Consider the following 11,790-nt stretch of genomic DNA (forward strand, 5'->3'; position numbering starts at 1 on the left):
TCTTCGTAATCGCACCGACCCCAAGAATAAAGTTATAGATGTACCCAAAATGGTGTCATTTAAAAATACAACTCATGCCACAAAAAACAAGCCACTGAGGGACATTTATTAAGGTCTATACGCCACAGTGGCACATTTTGGCGCGCGGCACGTGAGCACCATATTGTATGACATTTTGAGCTTCTCAGCACTTTTCAGAAGTGCAGATAAAAGGGGGGGTTAGAGGAAGGGCTGTGGCTTCGCATCAGCCGACGCATTTAAGGTCCATTCACACGTCCGCAAAATGGGTCCGCATCTGTTAGCGGAACAGGTGCGGACCCATTCATTTTTATTGGGGCCGGAATGTGCTGTCCGCATCCGCATTTGCGGGTCCGCACTTCAGTTTCGCAAAAAAATAGAACATGTCCTATTCCTGTCCGCAGTTGCAGAGAGTGCCGGCGATGTGCGGTCCGCAAAACACATATGGACATTGTTTTCTCGTCACATTGTACTTTACTTAGGTGGTAAAATGTTACCGATAAAATATGCGTATCTTTATTAAAAAACTTGAAAATCTATGAAAATTTGTAAAAATTGCCATATTTTCCTATTTTCAACTGCAATTTTTCACATACATACATAAATACTATTTAATATTTTTTTTTAGAAATATATTTCCACATCTTTATTTTGGCCGCACTTACAAAAAACTTTAACTTTTTTTTATTTATTTAGGAGACTTACCATTTTAACATTAATTAAAAATTTTTACGGTACATATTTTTTCCTGCAAGAAGACAGGTTTGCCGAGCCTAATAAGTGTCAGAATAATAGAACTCCCCCAAAAGTGACCCCATATTGAAAACTAGGAACCTTAACGTATTCATGTAGGGGTGTAATGAGTTTTTGGACCCCCTAGATCTTTTAAGAAATTAAGGAGAAAAAAATTTAATTGTAATTTTTTTTTACACAAAAATGTACCGTAAATTTAAAGACAGTTTTTTTTTTCTACAAAAGCACATGGAAATGAAGAAGTACACCCCGAAATGCATCACCCCATTTCTCCTGTCTTCAGAAATACCCCCATTGTGGCCCTAATCTTATGTCTTGACACACGGCAGGGCCCAAACATAAAGGAGCACCCAGTGGCTTTCAGAACACAAAATTTGCTTGAAAATGTTTTAGGCCCCATTGCACACTTGTAATGGCGTTGAGCTGCCAAACCAATAGAAACCCCTCATAAATGACCCCATTTTGAAAACTAGACCCCCTAAGGTATTCATCTAGGGGTGTAGTGAGCTTTAAGACCCCCTAGTTTTTTGCAGAAATTAATGCTAAGTAGGTGGAATTTCGTTTTTTTTCATTTTATACACAAAAATGTCAGATTTGTTTCTACAGAGCACATGAAAATGAAGAAGTACACCCCAAAATGTATCACGCCTTTTCTCCTGTCTTCTGAAACACCCCCATTGTGGCCCTAATCTTATGTCTTGACAAACAGCAGGGCCCAAACATAAAGGGGCACCCAGTGGTTTTCAGATAGTAAACTGAAAATGTTTTAGGCCCCGTTGCACACTTGTAATAGCGTTGAGCTGCGAAATGATAGAAAACCCCCATAAATGACCCTATTTTAAAAACTAGATCCCTTAAAGCAGCATCTAGTGGTGTAGTCAGCATGCCAAGCGCAAAATTATTATAGGATGAAATAATGAGTTTATATGGTTTTATTCAAATTGTTAATAACATTTTCACAGGAAATTGGAGAAAAACGATATTTAGATTGGTAGGCCTCATGCACACAACCGTTGTTTCATTCTGTGTCCGTTGTTCCATTTTTTTTTATTTTCTGCGGACCCATTGACTTTCAATGGGTCAGTTGAAAACTCGGCTAATGCACCGTTTGTCATCCGTGTCCGTGATCCGTGGTTCCAGTCTGTCAAAAAAATATAACCTGTCCTATTTTTTTCACGGAAAACGGTTCGCGGACCCATTCAAGTCAATGGGACCGTGAAAAAACGCGGAGGCACACAAGATTGTCATCCGCGTCTGCGCGGCCGCGTCCTATCATTTGCATGGCAAACTTGACTTAGACTTTTTTTTTACTTTCCTTCATGTCTGGAGATCCTCCAAAAATAAAGGAAGACACACGGAAACAAAAACGGATCACGGAACAACGGAACCCCATTCTGCGGAACGGAACACAACAACGGTCGTGTGCATGAGGCCTAACCCTGTTACTGTCTTAGAAATCTGCCACATTCTTATCTTTGTGGCGCATCCAGATGAGATGCGAAGCTGTGCACTTACAAGGGAGGCAGGTTTCTAAAAAGGCATAGGCCTGTACATGTGACTACGTCTCGCCAAACTGAAAAAAAAGGAAAAAAAACGGAACTGTAGTGAAAGGCGACAAGTCCAAGAAAACGGAGCAAAATGTCTCCAACTATGTTGCAAATTCCAGTTTGTTCACAAGATACCAGAAGACGGCTAGGGCTGTAATGACAAGCTGGCCTTCACGGACAGTGACTGGTCGGACAACGTCTCTTTAGCCCCATCAATCCCTACAGGAGAGAGGAACGTGCTAAGTGACGCGGTGAACCATAACAGGCCCCTGCCCGGGAAGGTGGAAGCCGCTGTGCACACAATCAGCCCGTCACCTACAGAATATAGAAAAGGACAGTGTCCAGGACCGTCTGTAGGAACAGTAATGGATCACTAATTCCTAAAATGATGTCAGGATTTCCCATAGTGTCTAAGCCCTTAGTGAACTGGTGAGGGACAACTCAATTATTAGAGATCCTCCAAATAAAAAAATATCATGATGCAGTAATGTGAACGGAACGAACAGTGTTGTGCGGCAGGACATTGTCATAAAAAGTGAAATTAGGAAAATTAAGGCAACAAATCAGAAAATTTAAAATTTGTTCCAATCCCAGAAGGATCCCTCCCTGGAAAGCCCACAAGCTAAACCGAAAATGAGAATAAATTGACTTCCTGAAAAGACCCTTTTTGGTATTAAATAAAATGTATAATTAGCAACTGTATGGTTTGTCTCATAACAGGGGTGACTGCAGAGGCCAGGTTGTGATGGGCAAATGGGGCAGTAAAATCGGGTGTCCCTCCTCCTTCCGTGTTTGCATACGGGGTAAAATAGTTGACTTCCACATTAGTTTGGGGAGTGGATAAAAATTGCGGTACTTGGGGGGGGGATGAAGTGGCAGAAACCCACGTAGCAGAAGGGACGGGACCGCTGGGTGGAGAATGAGAGGAGGTGGCGACTGCTACCACCATGGGGCTATGGGGTCTGGGGATGGAAGCGTCACCGCTATCCGAAGATGTTTCCGCCTCTGAAGCGGTGTCAGATTCAGAGCGGTCAGAGCAGAACAACTCATATGCCTGCTCCGCACTGAACAAGCTCTGAGACGTTTTTTTTAAAATAAAAAGCTCAGAAAGAAATTAAAATAACTGACGTCCCTAATAGACTAGTGACGGACGCCTAATGACGGACACCCACTGACAGACGGACACAGGGTCCCTAATGAAAATAATTGACCGTCACTTATAGACGACTAATAATGGACACCCACTGACCGCCAGTTACGGACGGACAGTTTATAATTAGATATTTTTCTTTTCACAGTATCGCACAAATCGCAGAGCCAGGACAGAAGTCTGATCTCTCTCCTCTACACTGAGGGCAGAGAGGGGCACGGCCCATGTAGACAGTGATGAGCAGCAGGGGCAATATTCGAATTCGCAATATTTTGCGAATATTTGGGTGAATATTCGTCATATATTCGCAAATTCGTGATCTCGTCATTATATTCTTGATTGCAAAAATCGGCAATCGGAAAATTTGCAATACGAAAATTCGCAATCAACACTACTCCTAACGTCAAAGATATTGCAGTCTTCTCCTTGGCCCACAAGCAAGAAGCAGTGAGGGATTATATGGGTACTGATGAAAAAAATCTAGAATATTTCGCGATTACGAAGATATAGCACTACATTCTAGATATTCGCAAATTCTCGAAGTGCCAATATTTGAGATAAAAATTTGGCATTAGAATATTTGCGATCGACACTATTAGTAAATATAATGGATGCGAGCTCCATGATAGGTTTATTGTGAGAGAAGGATTTATGATTTTATGAATATATAATGAGAGTATTCTGTAGTACACATTTCTGTCCACTAGATGGCTGCAAACCATATGTATGAGAAGGTCAATGAGGGAGGGGGAAAGAGGGGATTACATTACAGTCTTCAAATACACCTATAGACTCAGTGAAACCACTCCTATCAGGATAAGGAGCCAATAGTCTCTTCTTAAGGAACACCCCTTTTGTGATGTCATGTCTGCTATTTAAGTGAATGTACTGTGAATAAAAGGGCTCTCTGGCCTGCTCTTCTACCATGCTCAGGGAAGATGAGAAGATGCTTTCATGAAACCACCTAGCGTGTCTGGTCTCATTATAAATCTGTATGGCATGCACATACTTATTCTTCTAATTGATTTGGCACCACACAAAGAAGAAGGAGAAGCGCATGAATTGCGCTAACATTATGATCAGGGACCATTATTATTGGTCCTTGATGGTTACTGTGCTGAAGGCAGATCTTCAGCACAGTAACCAGTGCACATGTCTGCGCCATTTATTTATTATTAATGGTGAGGGGCTCCTGGCCTTTATTAAATTCATTGGGGGCCATATTGCCCTGATCGGGGTGCTGCGGGACCTGATCGGGGCCTAATTATTAGGCCTCTTTCACACAAGCGTGTCCGGATAAGGTCTGGATGCGTTGCGGCAAACCCGTGCAAGTAGGTACCCAATTGCAGTAAGGTTTATCACACGGGTGATGTGTTTTGCACGCACGTGATAAAAAACTGAATGTGGTACCCAGACCCGAACTTCTTCACAGAAGTTCGGGCTTGGGATCGGTGTTCTGTAAATAGTATTATTTTCCCTTATAACATGGTTATAAGGGAAAATAATAGCATTCTGAATACAGAATACATAGTACAATAGGGCTGGAGGGGTTAAAAAAAAATAAAAAAATATTTTAACTCACCTTAATCCACTTGTTCGCGCAGCCCGGCATCTCCTTCTGTCTTCTTCTTTGAGAAATAGGACCTTTGATGACTTCACTGCGCTCATCACATGGTCCATCACATGATCTTTTACCGTCGTGAAGGATCATGTGACAGACCATGTGATGAGCGTAGTGACGTCATCAAAGGTCCTATTCCTCAAAGAAGAAGACAGAAGAGATGCCGGCTGCGCGAACAAGTGGATTAAGGTGAGTTTAATTATTTTTATTTATTTTTTAACCCCTCCAGCCCTATTTTACTATGCATTCTGTATTCAGAATGCTATTATTTTCCCTTATAACCATGTTAGAAGGGGAAATAATACAATCTACAGAACACCTAATCCAAGCTTGAACTTCTGTGAAGAAGTTCGGGTTTGGGTACCAAACATGCCAATTTTTCTCACGCGCGTGCAAAACGCATTGCACCCGCGCGAAAACCTGACTGCAACCGTGCGTAAAAATTGCACCGCATCCGTACTTGCTTGCGGATGCTTGCGATTTTTTTAGCGCAGCCCCATTCACTTCTATGGGGTCTGCGTTGCGTGAAAAACGCACAATATAGAACATGCTGCGATTTTGACGTAACGCAAAAGTGATGCGTGAAAATCACCACTCATGTGAACAGCCCCATAGAAATGAATGGGTCCGGATTCGGTGCGGGTGCAATGCGTCCACCTCACGCATCGCACCCAAGCGGAAATCTCGCCCGTGTGAAAGGGGCCTTACTCTCTCTCTCATCTCCTGAGGAGAGCGAACCTAGTGCAGGGGCGGCGGTGGCCGGCTTAATAGTGTGTGCATGCACTGCCACCATCTTTATTGAGGGCAGGGGAGGGGGGAAAGCTGGGGAACCCAATCGCTGCATCGGAAACTTTACTGCCGGCATTTTCGGCGATCACGTGATGAGAGACATCTTGTCACGGTCTCTGATCGCTGCCTCGAGCCGTCAGCACGGAGCTCCAGCGCATGATTTTAGCGCTAATAAAAAAGGCGGCGCCTCTCCAGCCCAATTGCTCCTTACTAAACTATCTGTACGGTTTCTACCTGTATATTAGACCAGAACTTCATTATTTTGTGCCATTTGGACCTTAAAATATCTATAATCTGATGATTTATGTTCTAATATTTAAATGGATATTGAAGCGCAAGAAAATAAATCTTGTCCCGGGGGCTCCACGTGCTGTAAACCATGAAGGAACTGATACCTAACCGATCACCGGCTGCTGCGGTTGTGACGGAGTCAGTAATTATGCTTTGGGCGGAGTTAGAGGCGTGGCCTAGTGTGAAAAATACCGCCATGATGCGCGCCAGCATATATTGTCCCTCATTGCGATTTTTAAAAGTTGAGAAGTATGCAAGACCTTCAGACGCTTTATTTATGTTTTTTACTTGTTGGGTGTATTAGTTTATATCAAAGGAGTGAGTGCAAGAACCCCGAATCCTCTCCTCCCGCAGAGCCAGGATACCCAGAAGGGTTAATATACACTCCGCATCAACACAAAGCTACGGTGCAGCTCCTGGGCTGTATCTGACAACCGGCACTAGACCAGCGCCTCCTCCAGTGGCGACCACCAGCATGCAGGATTTATTATTTTTTATTTATTTTAGTTTTTTCCACACACAACCCCCTCGCCTCCCGAATGCATATTTTTGGCGGGAGCGGACGCACAACTGTCTGTCCACTAGGGGGGAGCAGTGAGCAGGCAGTGACACGTCTGAGCTGACTGGTGGAGAAGCAGTCAGCAGGAGGCACCGCTGAGGAAGGAGTAATGTCTGTGGTGTAGGGGGCGACGCTCTGTTCACTCCTCTGACGCCATGGCAGCCAGGAGTTGATTTGTGTGGGGTGGCGGCCCGCATTACATGTCGCCCTTCTGTGCCTGGTGTGGAAAGTGCCGGAGGGTCAGACGGGGATGTGGGGAGCTTTCTGTCTGAGGTAAATACAGCGGAGCGCACACCGGCTCCTCAGCACTGAGGGGTCTTCCTGTGGAGGCAACACCGCAGGTCACTAACGGGTTAACGCCCCTCCCCCTCCCTGTAACTTATGCACCTGCTACAGCTTGTTACTGCATGTCTGTAGTCGGGACAAATAAGGGTGCTGGCACACAGTGCAGAGCGTGCAGCGCGGGAGGGAGAGTCTGCAGAGCGTGCAGCATGGGAGAGAGAGTCTGCAGCTAGTGCAGCATGGGAGGGAGAGTCTGCAGCTAGTGCAGCATGGGAGGGAGAGTCTGCAGAGCGTGCAGCATGGGAGAGTCTGCAGAGCGTGCAGCATGGGAGAGAGAGTCTGCAGCTAGTGCAGCATGGGAGGGAGAGTCTGCAGCTAGTGCAGCATGGGAGGGAGAGTCTGCAGAGCGTGCAGCATGGGAGGGAGAGTCTGCAGAGCCGTGCAGCATGGGAGGGAGGAGTCTGCAGCTAGTGCAGCATGGGAGGGAGAGTCTGCAGAGAGTGCAGCATGGGAGGGAGAGTCTGCAGAGCGATGTGTCTACATTGAGGACCAGGTGCGCTTCCTCCCACCATGCAGCAGCCGCCTGTCACATTGGGAGTCTATAATGGCCTCCTCCGCCGTCTCCTGGCTTCACCAGCAATAAGGTATATAATTCTCTCTATGTGGATTTCCTCTATCTAGTAGTTGTATTGTATGTGGTGAGCAAGTTTAGAAGTGCAACCGTGTAAGTGCAACTATATCTCCCTTCCTGAGAGAGCCGAATCGGAGTGAGGAGGCCTAGAGGCCAGTGATGGCGAGCCTTTAGAGGCAGAGTGCACAAACTAACCATACATCCACATATTTATTGCAAAGTGCCAACACGGCAATCTACCCCTGAATACTACAGTCCAGTACAGTATATCTTCCATGTACATTTAGTTTATTATAGCCTGACTACATTTCAGTGCGCTTCCTGTGGCGTTTATAGCATCCCCTGCGCTGATGGATGGCAGGAAAAGTCTAAGACATATTGTACACCATAGACTTTTAACCAGGGTTCAGGTGCCCAAAGAGAGGGCCATAGGTTTGCCACCACTGCTTCAGGCCATACATGATCCTCTGGAATTCTGGGAAAAACGGGATGCAAATGAGCTCTTAACAAGCTCCGCCTCTAGTGCCACTAGATGTAAGGCAGCTCTCCTATATGTGTGGCCTATAAGACTCTTCACACCGCTTAGGTGCACTCCATGAGGAAATATAGTATCCTCCCTGTGTCCTCACCTAGGCCTCTCACCCATGTGAGCCCCTACGTGTCTGCGTTATTCACAGCGTGTCATATAGTTGTTCGATCATTTGTTCGGCAGATTCACAGAAATGGACATCGCAACGATGAGGATAAATTGATACTTTGTATTATATCCAGTGCAGGTTCTGCAGGGGCGGGGCATGTCGCATAGATTCAGCGAGCGCCAATACAATGTCAGGCCCCGCCCCTGCCCAAGATCAGCGCTTAGAACTTCTGTAAATACGTCTGCAAATAAATCAAATGCCATTTAATCCGGCATCTAATAGTCCAGAACCTTCATCAATGTGAGACTAGAGCGTTAAGGAGCAGGTTCTTACATGATGTACAGGTTTTATACTTTTCTACGACTGTCCAACAATTTATTAGATTTTATCATTTATTAGTTTCCAATAACAACAAAAAAATGATTATAATCGGATTACATTATTTATTTCCCAGGCAGATATATCTCTGACCTATTCCACAGCGATGTACACAGATTGTAATCACTCCCATTAGTCCCTGAGCCCCGGTCACATCACAGTGTAATCTCTACACACACAGTCGGGGCCCGTGGTCAGATTAGAATCTAAATAAAATTAAATAAAATTTAAATGTGTGTAATTTCTTTTCTCAGAAAGTCGCCGTTCCACATGACTTCTTAGGCTCTGTTCACACTGCTGTCTGGAGATTCCGTCACACATGAAGAATAGAATAGAGCTGCATGAAAACGTACCATAGAGGACAGAGTTTTTGAATCCCGTCTACCCCGTCAATGGGATCCTTCAGGTGCGTTGGTGTCATACTAGATATCCGCCATTGTTCTGCTCCTAAGGCTACTTTTCACACCTCGCGTTTGGTGCGGATCAGTCATGGATCTGCACAGACGGATCCGTTCAGATAATACAACTGTCTGCATCCATCTGTTTGTATTATCTTTACATAGCCAAGACGGATCCGTCATGAACTCCATTGATCCATGATCCGTTTGGCTCAGTTTCGTCAGACGGAGACCAAAACGCAGCAGGCAGTATTTTGGTGTCCGTCTCCGAAGCGGAATGGAGACGGAACGGAGGCGGAACTGATGCATTCTGAGCGAATCCTTTTCCATTCAGAATGCATTAGGGCAAAACTGACCCGTTTTGGACCGCTTGTGGGAGCCCTGAAAGGATCTCAGAAACGGAAAACGCCAGTGTGAAAGTAGCCTAACGTGGATTGCCAGAAGTGTGAACAGAACCTGTAGCTGGCAGTAGTCTGAGAAATATCTGCCTGACTCCAGTGACTGCTAGATTGTCCACAGACCCCCATCAATGAATCCGGGGTCTCTTCTTCCCTTCGTGGCTCCTGTATACAGCAGTATGGCAGCACACACAGTATAGACTTTCTATGACTTTGTGAAGCTTCCATATGTTTCTAGAGGTTTCAGTAAGGCTACGTTCACACTTGCGTTGTTGTTTTCCGCTTGCAGCTGTTTTGTGTCCGGTCATAAAAACGGATCCGTCAGTGAAAACAATGTATGGGTCCATTCACACGTCTGTAGAATGGGTCCATATCAATTCTCTATGGGGACTGAATGGATGCGGAGAGCACACTATGTGCTCTCCGCATTTCCCCGATCTTTCCGGTCCACAGCTCCGGAAAAAATAGAGCACGTCCTATCTTGTCCGCAAATGTGGACGAGAATAGGCATTTCTATGGGGGTGCCGGCCGGGTGTATTGCAGATCCGCAACTCACTACAGACGTGTGAATGGACCTTAGTCAATGGTGACTGATCCGTTTTCTTAGGAGCCTATTGAATTTTAATGTATTTAGTGACGGATCCGTTTTTTTCAATTTTGATTTTCCACAAACCAACCCTAACAGAACGGATGCATCCTGATGTGCAAAATTAAAAACTGATCCGTTTAATTCCGGTATCCTCTGCCGGATCTCAATATACCGGAATTAACAACAACGCAAGTGTGAAAGTAGCCTTACATGAGTTTACCATATTTCTCATGGATCCCGTGAGAACAATCCTTTATGTGCATCCATATAGAACCCTAAGACTGGAGGAGGTAGAGATGGGCCCACAGCCGTCTACAGCTACCGCATTGTGCGTCAGTGCAGCACAGATCCGTGATACAGCCATGTGCAAGAGTAAGAATTACAGGACGATTGTGCAACAGGATCGGGTCAGACACGACAGAATGAAACCGGGCCTTCACTAGAGATGAGCAAATTGGACCGGACCAGAATCGCAAGTTCTGTGATCGCCCTGTAAAGTTGTGTATGACACACTTTTTTTTTCCCAAAAGTCCGCTTACATTTTTGTTTCGAATGCACTGGATCATTTTGAGATCACTTTGGGCAAAGTAAAGCTGGCCATACACATTTGATAAGTGTCAGAAATGTTGGGAAAGGTGGATGGGAGGACAATCTGATGTTTGAGGTCTGATCCATGTCTAACACGGGGGGAATAAGCAGGTTATCCAACCTCTCCCTGTGTGATGTTCACGGTCAGCCGAATGTGAGTGGTTATGTACTGTAAGTGCTCGGAGAGGTAGGTATCATCCAACAGCTTGATGTGTATCGCCGGCTCATCTTCCCCAGACAACCCCTGTTCATATTCCCTGGACCATATTATTAGCCAGATTGGGCCCCAAATCCGTTTTCGCCAGGTCCACTTGTCATTTATTAGACTACTTTCACACTTGCGTTCGGGGTTCCGCTTGTGAGTTCCGTTTGAAGGCTCTCACAAGCGGAACCCCGAACGATCCGTACTGCCCCAATGCATTCTGAGTGGATGCGGATCTGCTCAGAATGCATCAGTTTGGCACCGTTTGGCTTCCGTTCCGCTCAGCAGGCGGACACCCGAACGCAGCTTGCCTCGTTTGGGTGTCCGCCTGGCCGTGCGGAGCCAAACGGATCCGTCCTGAATTACAATGCAAGTCAATGGGGACGGATCCGTTTGACGTTGACACAATATGGTGCAATTGCAAACGGATCCGTCCCCCATTGACTTTCAATGTAAAGTCAGGAGTCCTTATTAATATACCATCAGATCGGAGTTTTCTCCAATCCGATGGTATATTTTAACTTGAAGCGTCCCCATCACCATGGGAACGCCTCTATGTTAGAATATACCATCGGATTTGAGTTAGATCGTGAAAGTCAGATCCGACAGTATATTGGCCACCAATGAGTTAAATACAGGGGAGGGAGGGGGCCGCACTGGCCACCAATGAGTTAAATACAGGGGAGGGAGGGGGGGTCTGCCCCCTCCTGCCTGGCAACACCTGATCTCTTACAGGGGGCTATGATACGCACAATTAACCCCTCAGGTGCGGCACCTGAGGGGTTAATTGTGCGGATCACCGCCCCCTGTAAGAGATCGGGTGCTGCCAGGCAGCAGGGGGCAGTCATGTACACAGTTATTTTAGTATATTCTAACTTGAAGCGTCCCCATCACCATGGGAACGCCTCTGTGTTAGAATATACTGTCGGATCTGAGTTTTCACGAAGTGAAAAATCAG

The sequence above is a fragment of the Bufo bufo genome, chromosome 1 (genome assembly GCF_905171765.1).
Source record: "Bufo bufo chromosome 1, aBufBuf1.1, whole genome shotgun sequence".
NCBI classification, from domain to species: Eukaryota; Metazoa; Chordata; class Amphibia; order Anura; family Bufonidae; genus Bufo; species Bufo bufo.